General features: G+C 38.2%; 37 non-coding genes across 37 annotated transcripts; all 37 read right to left on the reverse strand.

Annotated features, from left to right (window-relative positions):
• Positions 1 to 268: 268 nt before the first annotated feature.
• On the reverse strand, positions 269 to 387 carry LOC113336427. Its single transcript, XR_003353799.1, has one exon. It is a non-coding gene; the product is annotated as a 5S ribosomal RNA (ribosomal RNA).
• A 445-nt stretch (positions 388 to 832) lies between these two features.
• Positions 833 to 951, reverse strand: LOC113336454. The gene has a single exon (XR_003353826.1). It is a non-coding gene; the product is annotated as a 5S ribosomal RNA (ribosomal RNA).
• A 436-nt stretch (positions 952 to 1,387) lies between these two features.
• LOC113336470 lies at positions 1,388 to 1,506 on the reverse strand. Its single transcript, XR_003353841.1, has one exon. It is a non-coding gene; the product is annotated as a 5S ribosomal RNA (ribosomal RNA).
• A 445-nt stretch (positions 1,507 to 1,951) lies between these two features.
• On the reverse strand, positions 1,952 to 2,070 carry LOC113336336. The gene has a single exon (XR_003353712.1). It is a non-coding gene; the product is annotated as a 5S ribosomal RNA (ribosomal RNA).
• A 436-nt stretch (positions 2,071 to 2,506) lies between these two features.
• Positions 2,507 to 2,625, reverse strand: LOC113336359. Its single transcript, XR_003353734.1, has one exon. It is a non-coding gene; the product is annotated as a 5S ribosomal RNA (ribosomal RNA).
• A 442-nt stretch (positions 2,626 to 3,067) lies between these two features.
• Positions 3,068 to 3,186, reverse strand: LOC113336445. Its single transcript, XR_003353817.1, has one exon. It is a non-coding gene; the product is annotated as a 5S ribosomal RNA (ribosomal RNA).
• Positions 3,187 to 3,628: 442 nt separating this feature from the next.
• LOC113336358 lies at positions 3,629 to 3,747 on the reverse strand. Its single transcript, XR_003353733.1, has one exon. It is a non-coding gene; the product is annotated as a 5S ribosomal RNA (ribosomal RNA).
• A 448-nt stretch (positions 3,748 to 4,195) lies between these two features.
• LOC113336371 lies at positions 4,196 to 4,314 on the reverse strand. The gene has a single exon (XR_003353745.1). It is a non-coding gene; the product is annotated as a 5S ribosomal RNA (ribosomal RNA).
• A 442-nt stretch (positions 4,315 to 4,756) lies between these two features.
• LOC113336498 lies at positions 4,757 to 4,875 on the reverse strand. The gene has a single exon (XR_003353870.1). It is a non-coding gene; the product is annotated as a 5S ribosomal RNA (ribosomal RNA).
• A 443-nt stretch (positions 4,876 to 5,318) lies between these two features.
• LOC113336489 lies at positions 5,319 to 5,437 on the reverse strand. The gene has a single exon (XR_003353862.1). It is a non-coding gene; the product is annotated as a 5S ribosomal RNA (ribosomal RNA).
• Positions 5,438 to 5,875: 438 nt separating this feature from the next.
• Positions 5,876 to 5,994, reverse strand: LOC113336511. The gene has a single exon (XR_003353884.1). It is a non-coding gene; the product is annotated as a 5S ribosomal RNA (ribosomal RNA).
• Positions 5,995 to 6,430: 436 nt separating this feature from the next.
• LOC113336337 lies at positions 6,431 to 6,549 on the reverse strand. The gene has a single exon (XR_003353713.1). It is a non-coding gene; the product is annotated as a 5S ribosomal RNA (ribosomal RNA).
• A 444-nt stretch (positions 6,550 to 6,993) lies between these two features.
• On the reverse strand, positions 6,994 to 7,112 carry LOC113336449. Its single transcript, XR_003353820.1, has one exon. It is a non-coding gene; the product is annotated as a 5S ribosomal RNA (ribosomal RNA).
• Positions 7,113 to 7,556: 444 nt separating this feature from the next.
• On the reverse strand, positions 7,557 to 7,675 carry LOC113336374. Its single transcript, XR_003353749.1, has one exon. It is a non-coding gene; the product is annotated as a 5S ribosomal RNA (ribosomal RNA).
• Positions 7,676 to 8,118: 443 nt separating this feature from the next.
• On the reverse strand, positions 8,119 to 8,237 carry LOC113336512. Its single transcript, XR_003353885.1, has one exon. It is a non-coding gene; the product is annotated as a 5S ribosomal RNA (ribosomal RNA).
• Positions 8,238 to 8,683: 446 nt separating this feature from the next.
• Positions 8,684 to 8,802, reverse strand: LOC113336528. The gene has a single exon (XR_003353901.1). It is a non-coding gene; the product is annotated as a 5S ribosomal RNA (ribosomal RNA).
• Positions 8,803 to 9,245: 443 nt separating this feature from the next.
• LOC113336417 lies at positions 9,246 to 9,364 on the reverse strand. The gene has a single exon (XR_003353789.1). It is a non-coding gene; the product is annotated as a 5S ribosomal RNA (ribosomal RNA).
• A 445-nt stretch (positions 9,365 to 9,809) lies between these two features.
• LOC113336464 lies at positions 9,810 to 9,928 on the reverse strand. The gene has a single exon (XR_003353835.1). It is a non-coding gene; the product is annotated as a 5S ribosomal RNA (ribosomal RNA).
• A 441-nt stretch (positions 9,929 to 10,369) lies between these two features.
• Positions 10,370 to 10,488, reverse strand: LOC113336395. The gene has a single exon (XR_003353768.1). It is a non-coding gene; the product is annotated as a 5S ribosomal RNA (ribosomal RNA).
• Positions 10,489 to 10,934: 446 nt separating this feature from the next.
• Positions 10,935 to 11,053, reverse strand: LOC113336408. The gene has a single exon (XR_003353781.1). It is a non-coding gene; the product is annotated as a 5S ribosomal RNA (ribosomal RNA).
• Positions 11,054 to 11,496: 443 nt separating this feature from the next.
• Positions 11,497 to 11,615, reverse strand: LOC113336465. The gene has a single exon (XR_003353836.1). It is a non-coding gene; the product is annotated as a 5S ribosomal RNA (ribosomal RNA).
• Positions 11,616 to 12,064: 449 nt separating this feature from the next.
• LOC113336459 lies at positions 12,065 to 12,183 on the reverse strand. The gene has a single exon (XR_003353830.1). It is a non-coding gene; the product is annotated as a 5S ribosomal RNA (ribosomal RNA).
• Positions 12,184 to 12,627: 444 nt separating this feature from the next.
• LOC113336468 lies at positions 12,628 to 12,746 on the reverse strand. The gene has a single exon (XR_003353839.1). It is a non-coding gene; the product is annotated as a 5S ribosomal RNA (ribosomal RNA).
• Positions 12,747 to 13,187: 441 nt separating this feature from the next.
• On the reverse strand, positions 13,188 to 13,306 carry LOC113336338. Its single transcript, XR_003353714.1, has one exon. It is a non-coding gene; the product is annotated as a 5S ribosomal RNA (ribosomal RNA).
• A 443-nt stretch (positions 13,307 to 13,749) lies between these two features.
• Positions 13,750 to 13,868, reverse strand: LOC113336339. The gene has a single exon (XR_003353715.1). It is a non-coding gene; the product is annotated as a 5S ribosomal RNA (ribosomal RNA).
• Positions 13,869 to 14,311: 443 nt separating this feature from the next.
• On the reverse strand, positions 14,312 to 14,430 carry LOC113336340. The gene has a single exon (XR_003353716.1). It is a non-coding gene; the product is annotated as a 5S ribosomal RNA (ribosomal RNA).
• A 443-nt stretch (positions 14,431 to 14,873) lies between these two features.
• Positions 14,874 to 14,992, reverse strand: LOC113336453. The gene has a single exon (XR_003353825.1). It is a non-coding gene; the product is annotated as a 5S ribosomal RNA (ribosomal RNA).
• A 488-nt stretch (positions 14,993 to 15,480) lies between these two features.
• LOC113336477 lies at positions 15,481 to 15,599 on the reverse strand. The gene has a single exon (XR_003353848.1). It is a non-coding gene; the product is annotated as a 5S ribosomal RNA (ribosomal RNA).
• Positions 15,600 to 16,044: 445 nt separating this feature from the next.
• On the reverse strand, positions 16,045 to 16,163 carry LOC113336342. Its single transcript, XR_003353718.1, has one exon. It is a non-coding gene; the product is annotated as a 5S ribosomal RNA (ribosomal RNA).
• A 445-nt stretch (positions 16,164 to 16,608) lies between these two features.
• On the reverse strand, positions 16,609 to 16,727 carry LOC113336365. The gene has a single exon (XR_003353740.1). It is a non-coding gene; the product is annotated as a 5S ribosomal RNA (ribosomal RNA).
• A 445-nt stretch (positions 16,728 to 17,172) lies between these two features.
• Positions 17,173 to 17,291, reverse strand: LOC113336343. The gene has a single exon (XR_003353719.1). It is a non-coding gene; the product is annotated as a 5S ribosomal RNA (ribosomal RNA).
• Positions 17,292 to 17,737: 446 nt separating this feature from the next.
• Positions 17,738 to 17,856, reverse strand: LOC113336344. The gene has a single exon (XR_003353720.1). It is a non-coding gene; the product is annotated as a 5S ribosomal RNA (ribosomal RNA).
• Positions 17,857 to 18,301: 445 nt separating this feature from the next.
• Positions 18,302 to 18,420, reverse strand: LOC113336345. The gene has a single exon (XR_003353721.1). It is a non-coding gene; the product is annotated as a 5S ribosomal RNA (ribosomal RNA).
• Positions 18,421 to 18,856: 436 nt separating this feature from the next.
• On the reverse strand, positions 18,857 to 18,975 carry LOC113336346. Its single transcript, XR_003353722.1, has one exon. It is a non-coding gene; the product is annotated as a 5S ribosomal RNA (ribosomal RNA).
• Positions 18,976 to 19,418: 443 nt separating this feature from the next.
• LOC113336391 lies at positions 19,419 to 19,537 on the reverse strand. Its single transcript, XR_003353765.1, has one exon. It is a non-coding gene; the product is annotated as a 5S ribosomal RNA (ribosomal RNA).
• Positions 19,538 to 19,984: 447 nt separating this feature from the next.
• Positions 19,985 to 20,103, reverse strand: LOC113336347. The gene has a single exon (XR_003353723.1). It is a non-coding gene; the product is annotated as a 5S ribosomal RNA (ribosomal RNA).
• A 434-nt stretch (positions 20,104 to 20,537) lies between these two features.
• On the reverse strand, positions 20,538 to 20,656 carry LOC113336387. Its single transcript, XR_003353761.1, has one exon. It is a non-coding gene; the product is annotated as a 5S ribosomal RNA (ribosomal RNA).
• Positions 20,657 to 20,692: the final 36 nt, after the last annotated feature.

A 20,692-nucleotide genomic window follows, 5' to 3' on the forward strand; every position in this document is an offset into this window, starting at 1 on the left:
TAATAGTTTTTTAGTTAAAAAATATTAAAATATCCTAATAAACGCACACGAGATAAAAACATGTATTTTTTAATAGTTTTTTAGTTAAAAAAATATTAAAATATCCAAACAAACGCACGGTTTTTGAATTTTCACCCAATTAGGGAAGACGCCCTCCCATATATCACGAGATAAAAATTCCATCTTATCTCGTGTAACCCGCTTTCTAACTAGTCACTAGCCTTCATAAGAAAAACCGGCGAAAAAAAAAAGTAAAAAAGATAAAAAAGGCAATCAACACGAGGACTTCCCAAGAGGTCACCCATCTTAGTACTACTCTCGCCCAAGCACGCTTAACTGCAGAATTCTGATGGGTTCTGGTGCATTAGTGCTGGTATGATCGATTGCTGAAAGTTTCTCACCAATTTTACTACTTAACACGTCTCCAATGTATTGGCTCGATCCATCTAACGCCCGTTACTTCCTCGTGGCAAGTCCGATCCGGGCAAGTGATGACTCGCTGGAAACCTTATGACGAGGAGAACGCTTGACGCGGTTATTTTGAACAACTAATCTCGTTTTAATAGTTTTTTAGTTAAAAAATATTAAAATATCCTAATAAACGCACACGAGATAAAAAAACATGTATTTTTTAATAGTTTTTTAGTTAAAAATATATTAAAATATCCAAACAAACGCACGGTTTTTGAATTTTCACCCAATTAGGGCAGACGCCCTCCCATATATCACGAGATAAAAATTCCATCTTATCTCGTGTAACCCGCTTTCTAACTAGTCACTAGCCTTCATAAGAAAAACCGGCGAAAAAAAAAAGTAAAAAAGATAAAAAAAAGGCAATCAACACGAGGACTTCCCAAGAGGTCACCCATCTTAGTACTACTCTCGCCCAAACACACTTAACTGCAGAGTTCTGATGGGTTCTGGTGCATTAGTGCTGGTATGATCGATTGCTGAAAGTTTCTCACCAATTTTACTACTTAACACGTCTCCAATGTATTGGCTCGATCCATCTAACGCCCGTTACTTCCGCGTGGCAAGTCCGATCCGGGCAAGTGATGACTCGCTGGAAACCTTATGACGAGGAGAACGCTTGACGCGGTTATTTTGAACAACTAATCTCGTTTTAATAGTTTTTTAGTTAAAAAATATTAAAATATCCTAATAAACGCACACGAGATAAAAAAACATGTATTTTTCCCACCCGCACACGAGATAATAAATATCCAAACAAACGCACGGTTTTTGAATTTTCACCCAATTAGGGCAGACGCCCTCCCATATATCACGAGATAAAAATTCCATCTTATCTTGTGTAACCCGCTTTCTAACTAGTCACTAGCCTTCATAAGAAAAACCGGCGAAAAAAAAAAGTAAAAAAGATAAAAAAGGCAATCAACACGAGGACTTCCCAAGAGGTCACCCATCTTAGTACTACTCTCGCCCAAGCACGCTTAACTGCAGAGTTCTGATGGGTTCTGGTGCATTAGTGATGGTATGATCGATTGCTGAAAGTTTCTCACCAATTTTACTACTTAACACGTCTCCAATGTATTGGCTCGATCCATCTAACGCCCGTTACTTCCTCGTGGCAAGTCCGATCCGGGCAAGTGATGACTCGCTGGAAACCTTATGACGAGGAGAACGCTTGACGCGGTTATTTTGAACAACTAATCTCGTTTTAATAGTTTTTTAGTTAAAAAATATTAAAATATCCTAATAAACGCACACGAGATAAAAAAACATGTATTTTTTAATAGTTTTTTAGTTAAAAAAAATATTAAAATATCCAAAAAAAACGCACGGTTTTTGAATTTTCACCCAATTAGGGCAGACGCCCTCCCATATATCACGAGATAAAAATTCCATCTTATCTCGTGTAACCCGCTTTCTAACTAGTCACTAGCCTTCATAAGAAAAACCGGCGAAAAAAAAAAGTAAAAAAGATAAAAAAGGCAATCAACACGAGGACTTCCCAAGAGGTCACCCATCTTAGTACTACTCTCGCCCAAGCACGCTTAACTGCAGAGTTCTGATGGGTTCTGGTGCATTAGTGCTGGTATGATCGATTGCTGAAAGTTTCTCACCAATTTTACTACTTAACACGTCTCCAATGTATTGGCTCGATCCATCTAACGCCCGTTACTTCCTCGTGGCAAGTCCGATCCGGGCAAGTGATGACTCGCTGGAAACCTTATGACGAGGAGAACGCTTGACGCGGTTATTTTGAACAATTAATCTCGTTTTAATAGTTTTTTAGTTAAAAAATATTAAAATATCCTAATAAACGCACACGAGATAAAAAAACATGTATTTTTCCCACCCGCACACGAGATAAAAAATATCCAAACAAACGCACGGTTTTTGAATTTTCACCCAATTAGGGCAGACGCCCTCCCATATATCACGAGATAAAAATTCCATCTTATCTCGTGTAACCCGCTTTCTAACTAGTCACTAGCCTTCATAAGAAAAACCGGCGAAAAAAAAAAGTAAAAAAGATAAAAAAGGCAATCAACACGAGGACTTCCCAAGAGGTCACCCATCTTAGTACTACTCTCGCCCTAGCACGCTTAACTGCAGAGTTCTGATGGGTTCTGGTGCATTAGTGCTGGTATGATCGATTGCTGAAAGTTTCTCACCAATTTTACTACTTAACACGTCTCCAATGTATTGGCTCGATCCATCTAACGCCCGTTACTTCCTCGTGGCAAGTCCGATCCGGGCAAGTGATGACTCGCTGGAAACCTTATGACGAGGAGAACGCTTGACGCGGTTATTTTGAACAACTAATCTCGTTTTAATAGTTTTTTAGTTAAAAAATATTAAAATATCCTAATAAACGCACACGAGATAAAAACATGTATTTTTTAATAGTTTTTTAGTTAAAAAAAATATTAAAATATCCAAACAAGCGCACGGTTTTTGAATTTTCACCCAATTAGGGCAGACGCCCTCCCATATATCACGAGATAAAAATTCCATCTTATCTCGTGTAACCCGCTTTCTAACTAGTCACTAGCCTTCATAAGAAAAACCGGCGAAAAAAAAAAGTAAAAAAGATAAAAAAGGCAATCAACACGAGGACTTCCCAAGAGGTCACCCATCTTAGTACTACTCTCGCCCAAGCACGCTTAACTGCAGAGTTCTGATGGGTTCTAGAGCATTAGTGCTGGTATGATCGATTGCTGAAAGTTTCTCACCAATTTTACTACTTAACACGTCTCCAATGTATTGGCTCGATCCATCTAACGCCCGTTACTTCCTCGTGGCAAGTCCGATCCGGGCAAGTGATGACTCGCTGGAACCTTATGACGATGAGAATGCTTGACGCGGTTATTTTGAACAACTAATCTCGTTTTAATAGTTTTTTAGTTAAAAAATATTAAAATATCCTAATAAACGCACACGAGATAAAAAAACATGTATTTTTTAATAGTTTTTTATTTAAAAAAATATTAAAATATCCAAACAAACGCACGGTTTTTGAATTTTAACCCAATTAGGGCAGACGCCCTCCCATATATCACGAGATAAAAATTCCATCTTATCTCGTGTAACCCGCTTTCTAACTAGTCACTAGCCTTCATAAGAAAAACCGGCGAAAAAAAAAAGTAAAAAAAATAAAAAAGGCAATCAACACGAGGACTTCCCAAGAGGTCACCCATCTTAGTACTACTCTCGCCCAAGCACGCTTAACTACAGAGTTCTGATGGGTTCTGGTGCATTAGTGCTGGTATGATCGATTGCTGAAAGTTTCTCACCAATTTTACTACTTAACACGTCTCCAATGTATTGGCTCGATCCATCTAACGCCTGTTACTTCCTCGTGGCAAGTCCGATCCGGGCAAGTGATGACTCGCTGGAAACCTTATGACGAGGAGAACGCTTGACGCGGTTATTTTGAACAACTAATCTCGTTTTAATAGTTTTTTAGTTAAAAAATATTAAAATATCCTAATAAACGTACACGAGATAAAAAACACATGTATTTTTTAATAGTTTTTAGTTAAAAAAAATATCAAAATATCCAAACAATCGCACGGTTTTTGAATTTTCACCCAATTAGGGCAGACGCCCTCCCATATATCACGAGATAAAAATTCCATCTTATCTCGTGTAACCCGCTTTCTAACTAGTCACTAGCCTTCATAAGAAAAACCGGCGAAAAAAAAAAGTAAAAAAGATAAAAAAAAAAGGCAATCAACACGAGGACTTCCCAAGAGGTCACCCATCTTAGTACTATTCTCGCCCAAGCACGCTTAACTGCAGAGTTCTGATGGGTTCTGGTGCATTAGTGCTGGTATGATCGATTGCTGAAAGTTTCTCACCAATTTTACTACTTAACACGTCTCCAATGTATTGGCTCGATCCATCTAACGCCCGTTACTTCCTCGTGGCAAGTCCGATCCGGGCAAGTGATGACTCGCTGGAAACCTTATGACGAGGAGAACGCTTGACACGGTTATTTTGAACAACTAATCTCGTTTTAATAGTTTTTTAGTTAAAAAATATTAAAATATCTTAATAAACGCACACGAGATAAAAACATGTATTTTTTAATAGTTTTTTAGTTAAAAAAAATATTAAAATATCCAAACAAACGCACGGTTTTTGAATTTTCACCCAATTAGGGCAGACGCCCTCCCATATATCACGAGATAAAAATTCCATCTTATCTCGTGTAACCCGCTTTCTAACTAGTCACTAGCCTTCATAAGAAAAACCGGCGAAAAAAAAAAGTAAAAAAGATAAAAAAGGCAATCAACACGAGGACTTCCCAAGAGGTTACCCATCTTAGTACTACTCTCGCCCAAGCACGCTTAACTGCAGAGTTCTGATTGGTTCTGGTGCATTAGTGCTGGTATGATCGATTGCTGAAAGTTTCTCACCAATTTTACTACTTAACACGTCTCCAATGTATTGGCTCGATCCATCTAACGCCCGTTACTTCCTCGTGGCAAGTCCGATCCGGGCAAGTGATGACTCGCTGGAAACCTTATGACGAGGAGAACGCTTGACGCGGTTATTTTGAACAACTAATCTCGTTTTAATAGTTTTTTAGTTAAAAAATATTAAAATATCCTAATAAACGCACACGAGATAAAAAAACATGTATTTTTTAATAGTTTTTTAGTTAAAAAAAATATTAAAATATCCAAACAAACGCACAGTTTTTGAATTTTCACCCAATTAGGGCAGACGCCCTCCCATATATCACGAGATAAAAATTCCATCTTATCTCGTGTAACCCGCTTTCTAACTAGTCACTAGCCTTCATAAGAAAAACCGGCGAAAAAAAAAGTAAAAAAGATAAAAAAGGCAATCAACACGAGGACTTCCCAAGAGGTCACCCATCTTAGTACTACTCTCGCCCAAACACGCTTAACTGCAGAGTTCTGTTGGGTTCTGGTGCATTAGTGCTGGTATGATCGATTGCTGAAAGTTTCTCACCAATTTTACTACTTAATACGTCTCCAATGTATTGGCTCGATCCATCTAACGCCCGTTACTTCCTCGTGGCAAGTCCGATCCGGGCAAGTGATGACTCGCTGGAAACCTTATGACGAGGAGAACGCTTGACGCGGTTATTTTGAACAACTAATCTCGTTTTAATAGTTTTTTAGTTAAAAAATATTAAAATATCCTAATAAACGCACACGAGATAAAAAAACATGTATTTTTCCCACCCGCACACGAGATAAAAAATATCCAAACAAACGCACGGTTTTTGAATTTTCACCCAATTAGGGCAGACGCCCTCCCATATATCACGAGATAAAAATTCCATCTTATCTCGTGTAACCCGCTTTCTAACTAGTCACTAGCCTTCATAAGAAAAACCGGCGAAAAAAAAAAGTAAAAAAGATAAAAAAAAGGCAATCAACACGAGGACGTCCCAAGAGGTCACCCATCTTAGTACTACTCTCGCCCAAGCACGCTTAACTGCAGAGTTCTGATGGGTTCTGGTGCATTAATGCTGGTATGATCGATTGCTGAAAGTTTCTCACCAATTTTACTACTTAACACGTCTCCAATGTATTGGCTCGATCCATCTAACGCCCGTTACTTCCTCGTGGCAAGTCCGATCCGGGCAAGTGATGACTCGCTGGAAACCTTATGACGAGGAGAACGCTTGACGCGGTTATTTTGAACAACTAATCTCGTTTTAATAGTTTTTTAGTTAAAAAATATTAAAATATCCTAATAAACGCACACGAGATAAAAAAACATGTATTTTTCCCACCCGCACACGAGATAAAAAATATCCAAACAAACGCACGGTTTTTGACTTTTCACCCAATTAGGGCAGACGCCCTCCCATATATCACGAGATAAAAATTCCATCTTATCTCGTGTAACCCGCTTTCTAACTAGTCACTAGCCTTCATAAGAAAAACCGGCGAAAAAAAAAAGTAAAAAAGATAAAAAAGGCAATCAACACGAGGACTTCCCAAGAGGTCACCCATCTTAGTACTACTCTCGCCCAAGCACGCTTAACTGCAGAGTTCTGATGGGTTCTGGTGCATTAGTGCTGGTATGATCGATTGCTGAAAGTTTCTCACCAATTTTACTACTTAACACGTCTCCAATGTATTGGCTCGATCCATCTAACGCCCGTTACTTCCTCGTGGCAAGTCCGATCCGGGCAAGTGATGACTCGCTGGAAACCTTATGACGAGGATAACGCTTGACGCGGTTATTTTGAACAACTAATCTCGTTTTAATAGTTTTTTAGTTAAAAAATATTAAAATATCCTAATAAACGCACACGAGATAAAAAAACATGTATTTTTTAATAGTTTTTTAGTTAAAAAAAATATTAAAATATCCAAACAAACGCACGGTTTTTGAATTTTCACCCAATTAGGGCAGACGCCCTCCCATATATCACGAGATAAAAATTCCATCTTATCTCGTGTAACCCGCTTTCTAACTAGTCACTAGCCTTCATAAGAAAAACCGGCGAAAAAAAAAAGTAAAAAAGATTAAAAAGGCAATCAACACGAGGAATTTCCAAGAGGTCACCCATCTTAGTACTACTCTCGCCCAAGCACGCTTAACTGCAGAGTTCTGATGGGTTCTGGTGCATTAGTGCTGGTATGATCGATTGCTGAAAGTTTCTCACCAATTTTACTACTTAACACGTCTCCAATGTATTGGCTCGATCCATCTAACGCCCGTTACTTCCTCGTGGCAAGTCCGATCCGGGCAAGTGATGACTCGCTGTAAACCTTATGACGAGGAGAACGCTTGACGCGGTTATTTTGAACAACTAATCTCGTTTTAATAGTTTTTTAGTTAAAAAATATTAAAATATCCTAATAAACGCACACGAGATAAAAAAACATGTATTTTTTAATAGTTTTTTAGTTAAAAAAATATTAAAATATCCAAACAAACGCACGGTTTTTGAATTTTCACCCAATTAGGGCAGACGCCCTCCCATATATCACGAGATAAAAATTCCATCTTATCTCGTGTAACCCGCTTTCTAACTAGTCACTAGCCTTCATAAGAAAAACCGGCGAAAAAAAAAAGTAAAAAAGATAAAAAAAGGCAATCAACACGAGGACTTCCCAAAAGGTCACCCATCTTAGTACTACTCCCGCCCAAGCACGCTTAACTGCAGAGTTCTGATGGGTTCTGGTGCATTAGTGCTGGTATGATCGATTGCTGAAAGTTTCTCACCAATTTTACTACTTAACACGTCTCCAATGTATTGGCTCGATCCATCTAACGCCCGTTACTTCCTCGTGGCAAGTCCGATCCGGGCAAGTGATGACTCGCTGGAAACCTTATGACGAGGATAACGCTTGACGCGGTTATTTTGAACAACTAATCTCGTTTTAATAGTTTTTTAGTTAAAAAATATTAAAATATCCTAATAAACGCACACGAGATAAAAAAACATGTATTTTTTAATAGTTTTTTAGTTAAAAAAAATATTAAAATATCCAAACAAACGCACGGTTTTTGAATTTTCACCCAATTAGGGCAGACGCCCTCCCATATATCACGAGATAAAAATTCCATCTTATCTCGTGTAACCCGCTTTCTAACTAGTCACTAGCCTTCATAAGAAAAACCGGCGAAAAAAAAAGTAAAAAAGATAAAAAAGGCAATCAACACGAGGACTTCCCAATAGGTCACCCATCTTAGTACTACTCTCGCCCAAGCACGCTTAACTGCAGAGTTTTGATGGGTTCTGGTGCATTAGTGCTGGTATGATCGATTGCTGAAAGTTTCTCACCAATTTTACTACTTAACACGTCTCCAATGTATTGGCTCGATCCATCTAACGCCCGTTACTTCCTCGTGGCAAGTCCGATCCGGGCAAGTGATGACTCGCTGGAAACCTTATGACGAGGATAACGCTTGACGCGGTTATTTTGAACAACTAATCTCGTTTTAATAGTTTTTTAGTTAAAAAATATTAAAATATCCTAATAAACGCACACGAGATAAAAAAACATGTATTTTTTAATAGTTTTTTAGTTAAAAAAAATATTAAAATATCCAAACAAACGCACGGTTTTTGAATTTTCACCCAATTAGGGCAGACGCCCTCCCATATATCACGAGATAAAAATTCCATCTTATCTCGTGTAACCCGCTTTCTAACTAGTCACTAGCCTTCATAAGAAAAACCGGCGAAAAAAAAAAGTAAAAAAGATAAAAAAAAGGCAATCAACACGAGGACTTCCCAAGAGGTCACGCATCTTAGTACTACTCTCGCCCAAGCACGCTTAACTGCAGAGTTCTGATGTGTTCTGGTGCATTAGTGCTGGTATGATCGATTGCTGAAAGTTTCTCACCAATTTTACTACTTAACACGTCTCCAATGTATTGGCTCGATCCATCTAACGCCCGTTACTTCCTCGTGGCAAGTCCGATCCGGGCAAGTGATGACTCGCTGGAAACCTTATGACGAGGATAACGCTTGACGCGGTTATTTTGAACAACTAATCTCGTTTTAATAGTTTTTTAGTTAAAAAATATTAAAATATCCTAATAAACGCACACGAGATAAAAAAACATGTATTTTTTAATAGTTTTTTAGTTAAAAAAAATATTAAAATATCCAAACAAACGCACGGTTTTTGAATTTTCACCCAATTAGGGCAGACGCCCTCCCATATATCACGAGATAAAAATTCCATCTTATCTCGTGTAACCCGCTTTCTAACTAGTCACTAGCCTTCATAAGAAAAACCGGCGAAAAAAAAAGTAAAAAAGATAAAAAAGGCAATCAACACGAGGACTTCCCAAGAGGTCACCCATCTTAGTACTACTCTCGCCCAAGCACGCTTAACTGCAGAGTTCTGATGGGTTCTGGTGCATTAGTGCTGGTATGATCGATTGTTGAAAGTTTCTCACCAATTTTACTACTTAACACGTCTCCAATGTATTGGCTCGATCCATCTAACGCCCGTTACTTCCTCGTGGCAAGTCCGATCCGGGCAAGTGATGACTCGCTGGAAACCTTATGACGAGGATAACGCTTGACGCGGTTATTTTGAACAACTAATCTCGTTTTAATAGTTTTTTAGTTAAAAAATATTAAAATATCCTAATAAACGCACACGAGATAAAAAAAACATGTATTTTTTAATAGTTTTTTAGTTAAAAAAAATATTAAAATATCCAAACAAACGCACGGTTTTTGAATTTTCACCCAATTAGGGCAGACGCCCTCCCATATATCACGAGATAAAAATTCCATCTTATCTCGTGTAACCCGCTTTCTAACTAGTCACTAGCCTTCATAAGAAAAACCGGCGAAAAAAAAAAGTAAAAAAGATAAAAAAGGCAATCAACACGAGGACTTCCCAAGAGGTCACCCATCTTAGTACTACTCTCGCCCAAGCACGCTTAACTGCAGAGTTTTGATGGGTTCTGGTGCATTAGTGCTGGTATGATCGATTGCTGAAAGTTTCTCACCAATTTTACTACTTAACACGTCTCCAATGTATTGGCTCGATCCATCTAACGCCCGTTACTTCCTCGTGGCAAGTCCGATCCGGGCACGTGATGACTCGATGGAAACCTTATGACGAGGAGAACGCTTGACGCGGTTATTTTGAACAACTAATCTCGTTTTAATAGTTTTTTAGTTAAAAAATATTAAAATATCCTAATAAACGCACACGAGATAAAAACATGTATTTTTTAATAGTTTTTTAGTTAAAAAAAATATTAAAATATCCAAACAAACGCACGGTTTTTGAATTTTCACCCAATTAGGGCAGACGCCCTCCCATATATCACGAGATAAAAATTCCATCTTATCTCGTGTAACCCGCTTTCTAACTAGTCACTAGCCTTCATAAGAAAAACCGGCGAAAAAAAAAGTAAAAAAGATAAAAAAGGCAATCAACACGAGGACTTCCCAAGAGGTCACCCATCTTAGTACTACTCTCGCCCAAGCACGCTTAACTGCAGAGTTCTGATGGGTTCTGGTGCATTAATGCTGGTATGATCGATTGCTGAAAGTTTCTCACCAATTTTACTACTTAACACGTCTCCAATGTATTGGCTCGATCCATCTAACGCCCGTTACTTCCTCGTGGCAAGTCCGATCCGGGCAAGTGATGACTCGCTGGAAACCTTATGACGAGGAGAACACTTGACGCGGTTATTTTGAACAACTAATCTCGTTTTAATAGTTTTTTAGTTAAAAAATATTAAAATATCCTAATAAACGCACACGAGATAAAAACATGTATTTTTTAATAGTTTTTTAGTTAAAAAAAATATTAAAATATCCAAACAAACGCACGGTTTTTGAATTTTCACCCAATTAGGGCAGACGCCCTCCCATATATCACGAGATAAAAATTCCATCTTATCTCGTGTAACCCGCTTTCTAACTAGTCACTAGCCTTCATAAGAAAAACCGGCGAAAAAAAAAAGTAAAAAAGATAAAAAAAAAAGGAAATCAACACGAGGACTTCCCAAGAGGTCACCCATCTTAGTACTACTCTCGCCCAAGCACGCTTAACTGCAGAGTTCTGATGGGTTCTGGTGCATTAGTGCTGGTATGATCGATTGCTTAAAGTTTCTCACCAATTTTACTACTTAACACGTCTCCAATGTATTGGCTCGATCCATCTAACGCCCGTTACTTCCTCGTGGCAAGTCCGATCCGGGCAAGTGATGACTCGCTGGAAACCTTATGACGAGGAGAACGCTTGACGCGGTTATTTTGAACAACTAATCTCGTTTTAATAGTTTTTTAGTTAAAAAATATTAAAATATCCTAATAAACGCACACGAGATAAAAACATGTATTTTTTAATAGTTTTTTAGTTAAAAAAAATATTAAAATATCCAAACAAACGCACGGTTTTTGAATTTTCACCCAATTAGGGCAGACGCCCTCCCATATATCACGAGATAAAAATTCCATCTTATCTCGTGTAACCCGCTTTCTAACTAGTCACTAGCCTTCATAAGAAAAACCGGCGAAAAAAAAAGTAAAAAAGATTAAAAAAAGGCAATCAACACGAGGACTTCCCAAGAGGTCACCCATCTTAGTACTACTCTCGCCCAAGCACGCTTAACTGCAGAGTTTTGATGGGTTCTGGTGCATTAGTGCTGGTATGATCGATTGCTGAAAGTTTCTCACCAATTTTACTACTTAACACGTCTCCAATGTATTGGCTCGATCCATCTAACGCCCGTTACTTCCTCGTGGCAAGTCCGATCCGGGCAAGTGATGACTCGCTGGAAACCTTATGACGAGGAGAACGCTTGACGCGGTTATTTTGAACAACTAATCTCGTTTTAATAGTTTTTTAGTTAAAAAATATTAAAATATCCTAATAAACGCACACGAGATAAAAAAACATGTATTTTTTAATAGTTTTTTAGTTAAAAATATATTAAAATATCCAAACAAACGCACGGTTTTTGAATTTTCACCCAATTAGGGCAGACGCCCTCCCATATATCACGAGATAAAAATTCCATCTTATCTCGTGTAACCCGCTTTCTAACTAGTCACTAGCCTTCATAAGAAAAACCGGCGAAAAAAAAAAGTAAAAAAGATTAAAAAAAAAAAGGCAATCAACACGAGGACTTCCCAAGAGGTCACCCATCTTAGTACTACTCTCGCCCAAGCACGCTGAACTGCAGAGTTCTGATGGGTTCTGGTGCATTAGTGCTGGTATGATCGATTGCTGAAAGTTTCTCACCAATTTTACTACTTAACACGTCTCCAATGTATTGGCTCGATCCATCTAACGCCCGTTACTTCCTCGTGGCAAGTCCGATCCGGGCAAGTGATGACTCGCTGGAAACCTTATGACGAGGAGAACGCTTGACGCGGTTATTTTGAACAACTAATCTCGTTTTAATAGTTTTTTAGTTAAAAAATATTAAAATATCCTAATAAACGCACACGAGATAAAAACATGTATTTTTTAATAGTTTTTTAGTTAAAAAAATATTAAAATATCCAAACAAGCGCACGGTTTTTGAATTTTCACCCAATTAGGGCAGACGCCCTCCCATATATCACGAGATAAAAATTCCATCTTATCTCGTGTAACCCGCTTTCTAACTAGTCACTAGCCTTCATAAGAAAAACCGGCGAAAAAAAAAAGTAAAAAAGATAAAAAAAAAGGCAATTAACACGAGGACTTCCCAAGAGGTCACCCATCTTAGTACTATTCTCGCCCAAGCACGCTTAACTGCAGAGTTCTGATGGGTTCTGGTGCATTAGTGCTGGTATGATCGATTGCTGAAAGTTTCTCACCAATTTTACTACTTAACACGTCTCCAATGTATTGGCTCGATCCATCTAACGCCCGTTACTTCCTCGTGGCAAGTCCGATCCGGGCAAGTGATGACTCGCTGGAAACCTTATGACGAGGAGAACGCTTGACGCGGTTATTTTGAACAACTAATCTCGTTTTAATAGTTTTTTAGTTAAAAAATATTAAAATATCCTAATAAACGCACACGAGATAAAAACATGTATTTTTTAATAGTTTTTTAGTTAAAAAAATATTAAAATATCCAAACAAACGCACGGTTTTTGAATTTTCACCCAATTAGGGCAGACGCCCTCCCATATATCACGAGATAAAAATTCCATCTTATCTCGTGTAACCCGCTTTCTAACTAGTCACTAGCCTTCATAAGAAAAACCGGCGAAAAAAAAAAGTAAAAAAGATAAAAAAGGCAATCAACACGAGGACTTCCCAAGAGGTCACCCATCTTAGTACTACTCTCGCCCAAGCACGCTTAACTGCAGAGTTCTGATGGGTTCTGGTGCATTAGTGCTGGTATGATCGATTGCTGAAAGTTTCTCACCAATTTTACTACTTAACACGTCTCCAATGTATTGGCTCGATCCATCTAACGCCCGTTACTTCCTCGTGGCAAGTCCGATTCGGGCAAGTGATGACTCGCTGGAAACCTTATGACGAGGATAACGCTTGACGCGGTTATTTTGAACAACTAATCTCGTTTTAATAGTTTTTTAGTTAAAAAATATTAAAATATCCTAATAAACGCACACGAGATAAAAAAACATGTATTTTTTAATAGTTTTTTAGTTAAAAAAATATTAAAATATCCAAACAAACGCACGGTTTTTGAATTTTCACCCAATTAGGGCAGACGCCCTCCCATATATCACGAGATAAAAATTCCATCTTATCTCGTGTAACCCGCTTTCTAACTAGTCACTAGCCTTCATAAGAAAAACCGGCGAAAAAAAAAAGTAAAAAAGATAAAAAAGGCAATCAACACGAGGACTTCCCAAGAGGTCACCCATCTTAGTACTACTCTCGCCCAAGCACGCTTAACTGCAGAGTTCTGATGGGTTCTGGTGCATTAGTGCTGGTATGATCGATTGCTGAAAGTTTCTCACCAATTTTACTACTTAACACGTCTCCAATGTATTGGCTCGATCCATCTAACTCCCGTTACTTCCTCGTGGCAAGTCCGATCCGGGCAAGTGATGACTCGCTGGAAACCTTATGACGAGGAGAACGCTTGACGCGGTTATTTTGAACAACTAATCTCGTTTTAATAGTTTTTTAGTTAAAAAATATTAAAATATCCTAATAAACGCACACGAGATAAAAAAACATGTATTTTTTAATAGTTTTTTAGTTAAAAAAAATATTAAAATATCCAAACAAGCGCACGGTTTTTGAATTTTCACCCAATTAGGGCAGACGCCCTCCCATATATCACGAGATAAAAATTCCATCTTATCTCGTGTAACCCGCTTTCTAACTAGTCACTAGCCTTCATAAGAAAAACCGGCGAAAAAAAAAGTAAAAAAGATAAAAAAGGCAATCAACACGAGGACTTCCCAAGAGGTCACCCATCTTAGTACTACTCTCGCCCAAGCACGCTTAACTGCAGAGTTCTGATGGGTTCTGGTGCATTAGTGCTGGTATGATCGATTGCTGAAAGTTTCTCACCAATTTTACTACTTAACACGTCTCCAATGTATTGGCTCGATCCATCTAACGCCCGTTACTTCCTCGTGGCAAGTCCGATCCGGGCAAGTGATGACTCGCTGGAAACCTTATGACGAGGAGAACGCTTGACGCGGTTATTTTGAACAACTAATCTCGTTTTAATAGTTTTTTAGTTAAAAAATATTAAAATATCCTAATAAACGCACACGAGATAATAAAACATGTATTTTTTAATAGTTTTTTAGTTAAAAAAATATTAAAATATCCAAACAAACGCACGGTTTTTGAATTTTCACCCAATTAGGGCAGACGCCCTCCCATATATCACGAGATAAAAATTCCATCTTATCTCGTGTAACCCGCTTTCTAACTAGTCACTAGCCTTCATAAGAAAAACCGGCGAAAAAAAAAAGTAAAAAAGATAAAAAAGGCAATCAACACGAGGACTTCCCAAGAGGTCACCCATCTTAGTACTACTCTCGCCTAAGCACGCTTAACTGCAGAGTTCTGATGGGTTCTGGTGCATTAGTGCTGGTATGATCGATTGCTGAAAGTTTCTCACCAATTTTACTACTTAACACGTCTCCAATGTATTGGCTCGATCCATCTAACGCCCGTTACTTCCTCGTGGCAAGTCCGATCCGGGCAAGTGATGAATCGCTGGAAACCTTATGACGAGGAGAACGCTTGACGCGGTTATTTTGAAAAACTAATGTCGTTTTAATAGATTTTTAGTTAAAAAATATTAAAATATCCTAATAAACGCACGGTTTTTGGATTTTAACCCAATTAGGGAAGACGCCCTCCCATATATCACGAGATAAAAACATGTATTTTTTAATAGTTTTTTAGTTAAAAAAATATTAAAATATCCAAACAAACGCACGGTTTTTGAATTTTCACCCAATTAGGGCAGACGCCCTCCCATATATCACGAGATAAAAATTCCATCTTATCTCGTGTAACCCGCTTTCTAACTAGTCACTAGCCTTCATAAGAAAAACCGGCGAAAAAAAAAAGTAAAAAAGATAAAAAAGGGAATCAACACGAGGACTTCCCAAGAGGTCACCCATCTTAGTACTACTCTCGCCCAAGCACGCTTAACTGCAGAGTTCTGATGGGTTCTGGTGCATTAATGCTGGTATGATCGATTGCTGAAAGTTTCTCACCAATTTTACTACTTAACACGTCTCCAATGTATTGGCTCGATCCATCTAACGCCCGTTACTTCCTCGTGGCAAGTCCGATCCGGGCAAGTGATGACTCGCTGGAAACCTTATGACGAGGAGAACGCTTGACGCGGTTATTTTGAACAACTAATCTCGTTTTAATAGTTTTTTAGTTAAAAAATATTAAAATATCCTAATAAACGCACACGAGATAAAAAAAACATGTATTTTTTAATAGTTTTTTAGTTAAAAAAAATATTAAAATATCCAAACAAACGCACGGTTTTTGAATTTTCACCCAATTAGGGCAGACGCCCTCCCATATATCACGAGATAAAAATTCCATCTTATCTCGTGTAACCCGCTTTCTAACTAGTCACTAGCCTTCATAAGAAAAACCGGCGAAAAAAAAAGTAAAAAAGATAAAAAAAGGCAATCAACACGAGGACTTCCCAAGAGGTCACCCATCTTAGTACTACTCTCGCCCAAGCACGCTTAACTGCAGAGTTCTGATGGGTTCTGGTGCATTAGTGCTGGTATGATCGATTGCTGAAAGTTTCTCACCAATTTTATTACTTAACACGTCTCCAATGTATTGGCTCGATCCATCTAACGCACGTTACTTCCTCGTGGCAAGTCCGATCCGGGCAAGTGATGACTCGCTGGAAACCTTATGACGAGGATAACGCTTGACGCGGTTATTTTGAACAACTAATCTCGTTTTAATAGTTTTTTAGTTAAAAAATATTAAAATATCCTAATAAACGCACACGAGATAAAAAAACATGTATTTTTTAATAGTTTTTTAGTTAAAAAAAATATTAAAATATCCAAACAAACGCACGGTTTTTGAATTTTCACCCAATTAGGGCAGACGCCCTCCCATATATCACGAGATAAAAATTCCATCTTATCTCGTGTAACCCGCTTTCTAACTAGTCACTAGCCTTCATAAGAAAAACCGGCGAAAAAAAAAAGTAAAAAAGATAAAAAAAAGCAATCAACACGAGGACTTCCCAAGAGGTCACCCATCTTAGTACTACTCTCGCCCAAGCACGCTTAACTGCAGAGTTCTGATGGGTTCTGGTGCATTAGTGCTGGTATGATCGATTGCTGAAAGTTTCTCACCAATTTTACTACTTAACACGTCTCCAATGTATTGGCTCGATCCATCTAACGCCCGTTACTTCCTCGTGGCAAGTCCGATCCGGGCAAGTGATGACTCGCTGGAAACCTTATGACGAGGATAACGCTTGACGCGGTTATTTGGAACAACTAATCTCGTTTTAATAGTTTTTTAGTTAAAAAATATTAAAATATCCTAATAAACGCACACGAGATAAAAAAACATGTATTTTTTAATAGTTTTTTAGTTAAAAAAAATATTAAAATATCCAAACAAACGCACGGTTTTTGAATTTTCACCCAATTAGGGCAGACGCCCTCCCATATATCACGAGATAAAAATTCCATCTTATCTCGTGTAACCCGCTTTCTAACTAGTCACTAGCCCTCATAAGAAAAACCGGCGAAAAAAAAAAAGTAAAAAAGATAAAAAAGGCAATCAACACGAGGACTTCCCAAGAGGTCACCCATCTTAGTACTACTCTCGCCCAAGCACGCTTAACTGCAGAGTTCTGATGGGTTCTGGTGCATTAGTGCTGGTATGATCGATTGCTGAAAGTTTCTCACCAATTTTACTACTTAACACGTCTCCAATGTATTGGCTCGATCCATCTAACGCCCGTTACTTCCTCGTGGCAAGTCCGATCCGGGCAAGTGATGACTCGCTGGAAACCTTATGACGAGGATAACGCTTGACGCGGTTATTTTGAACAACTAATCTCGTTTTAATAGTTTTTTAGTTAAAAAATATTAAAATATCCTAATAAACGCACACGAGATAAAAAAACATGTATTTTTTAATAGTTTTTTAGTTAAAAAAAATATTAAAATATCCAAACAAACGCACGGTTTTTGAATTTTAACCCAATTAGGGCAGACGCCCTCCCATATATCACGAGATAAAAATTCCATCTTATCTCGTGTAACCCGCTTTCTAACTAGTCACTAGCCTTCATAAGAAAAACCGGCGAAAAAAAAAAGTAAAAAAGATAAAAAAAAGGCAATCAACACGAGGACTTCCCAAGAGGTCACCCATCTTAGTACTACTCTCGCCCAAGCACGCTTAACTGCAGAGTTCTGATGGGTTCTGGTGCATTAGTGCTGGTATGATCGATTGCTGAAAGTTTCTCACCAATTTTACTACTTAACACGTCTCCAATGTATTGGCTCGATCCATCTAACGCCCGTTACTTCCTCGTGGCAAGTCCGATCCGGGCAAGTGATGACTCGCTGGAAACCTTATGACGAGGAGAACGCTTGACGCGGTTATTTTGAACAACTAATCTCGTTTTAATAGTTTTTTAGTTAAAAAATATTAAAATATCCTAATAAACGTACACGAGATAAAAAACACATGTATTTTTTAATAGTTTTTTAGTTAAAAAAAATATTAAAATATCCAAACAAACGCACGGTTTTTGAATTTTCACCCAATTAGGGCAGACGCCCTCCCATATATCACGAGATAAAAATTCCATCTTATCTCGTGTAACCCGCTTTCTAACTAGTCACTAGCCTTCATAAGAAAAACCGGCGAAAAAAAAAAGTAAAAAAGATAAAAAAGGCAATCAACACGAGGACTTCCCAAGAGGTCACCCATCTTAGTACTACTCTCGCCCAAGCACGCTTAACTGCAGAGTTCTGATGGGTTCTGGTGCATTAGTGCTGGTATGATCGATTGCTGAAAGTTTCTCACCAATTTTACTACTTAACACGTCTCCAATGTATTGGCTCGATCCATCTAACGCCCGTTACTTCCTCGTGGCAAGTCCGATCCGGGCAAGTGATGACTCGCTGGAAACCTTATGACGAGGAGAACGCTTGGCGCGGTTATTTTGAACAACTAATCTCGTTTTAATAGTTTTTTAGTTAAAAAATATTAAAATATCCTAATAAACGCACACGAGATAAAAAAACATGTATTTTTCCCACCCGCACACGAGATAAAAAATATCCAAACAAACGCACGGTTTTTGAATTTTCACCCAATTAGGGCAGACGCCCTCCCATATATCACGAGATAAAAATTCCATCTTATCTCGTGTAACCCGCTTTCTAACTAGTCACTAGCCTTCATAAGAAAAACCGGCGAAAAAAAAAAGTAAAAAAGATAAAAAAGGCAATCAACACGAGGACTTCCCAAGAGGTCACCCATCTTAGTACTACTCTCGCCCAAGCACGCTTAACTGCAGAGTTCTGATGGGTTCTGGTGCATTAGTGCTGGTATGATCGATTGCTGAAAGTTTCTCACCAATTTTACTACTTAACACGTCTCCAATGTATTGGCTCGATCCATCTAACGCCCGTTACTTCCTCGTGGCAAGTCCGATCCGGGCAAGTGATGACTCGCTGGAAACCTTATGACGAGGAGAACGCTTGGCGCGGTTATTTTGAACAACTAATCTCGTTTTAATAGTTTTTTAGTTAAAAAATATTAAAATATCCTAATAAACGCACACGAGATAAAAAAACATGTATTTTTTAATAGTTTTTTAGTTAAAAAAATATTAAAATATCCAAACAAACGCACGGTTTTTGAATTTTCACCCAATTAGGGCAGACGCCCTCCCATATATCACGAGATAAAAATTCCATCTTATCTCGTGTAACCCGCTTTCTAACTAGTCACTAGCCTTCATAAGAAAAACCGGCGAAAAAAAAAAGTAAAAAAGATAAAAAAGGCAATCAACACGAGGACTTCCCAAGAGGTCACCCATCTTAGTACTAGTCTCGCCCAAGCACGCTTAACTGCAGAGTTCTGATGGGTTCTGGTGCATTAGTGCTGGTATGATCGATTGCTGAAAGTTTCTCACCAATTTTACTACTTAACACGTCTCCAATGTATTGGCTCGATCCATCTAACGCCCGTTACTTCCTCGTGGCAAGTCCGATCCGGGCAAGTGATGACTCGCTGGAAACCTTATGACGAGGAGAACGCTTGACGCGGTTATTTTGAACAACTAATCTCGTTTTAATAGTTTTTTAGTTAAAAAATATTAAAATATCCTAATAAACGCACACGAGATAAAAAAAACATGTATTTTTTAATAGTTTTTTAGTTAAAAAAAAATATTAAAATATCCAAACAAACGCACGGTTTTTGAATTTTCACCCAATTAGGGCAGACGCCCTCCCATATATCACGAGATAAAAATTCCATCTTATCTCGTGTAACCCGCTTTCTAACTAGTCACTAGCCTTCATAAGAAAAACCGGCGAAAAAAAAAAGTAAAAAAGATAAAAAAAGGCAATCAACACGAGGACTTCCCAAGAGGTCACCCATCTTAGTACTACTCTCGCCCAAGCACGCTTAACTGCAGAGTTCTGATGGGTTCTGGTGCATTAGTGCTGGTATGATCGATTGCTGAAAGTTTCTCACCAATTTTAGTCTCCAATGTATTGGCTCGATCCATCTAACGCCCGTTACTTCCTCGTGGCAAGTCCGATCCGGGCAAGTGATGACTCGCTGGAAACCTTATGACGAGGATAACGCTTGACGCGGTTATTTTGAACAACTAATCTCGTTTTAATAGTTTTTTAGTTAAAAAATATTAAAATATCCTAATAAACGCACACGAGATAAAAAAACATGTATTTTTTAATAGTTTTTTAGTTAAAAAAAATATTAAAATATCCAAACAAACGCACGGTTTTTGAATTTTCACCCAATTAGGGCAGACGCCCTCCCATATATCACGAGATAAAAATTCCATCTTATCTCGTGTAACCCGCTTTCTAACTAGTCACTAGCCTTCATAAGAAAAACCGGCGAAAAAAAAAAGTAAAAAAGATAAAAAAAGGCAATCAACACAAGGACTTCCCAAGAGGTCACCCATCTTAGTACTACTCTCGCCCAAGCACGCTTAACTGCAGAGTTCTGATGGGTTCTGGTGCATTAGTGCTGGTATGATCGATTGCTGAAAGTTTCTCACCAATTTTACTACTTAACACGTC

The sequence above is a fragment of the Papaver somniferum genome, unplaced genomic scaffold (assembly GCF_003573695.1).
Source record: "Papaver somniferum cultivar HN1 unplaced genomic scaffold, ASM357369v1 unplaced-scaffold_152, whole genome shotgun sequence".
In the NCBI taxonomy this organism is placed as follows: Eukaryota; Viridiplantae; Streptophyta; class Magnoliopsida; order Ranunculales; family Papaveraceae; genus Papaver; species Papaver somniferum.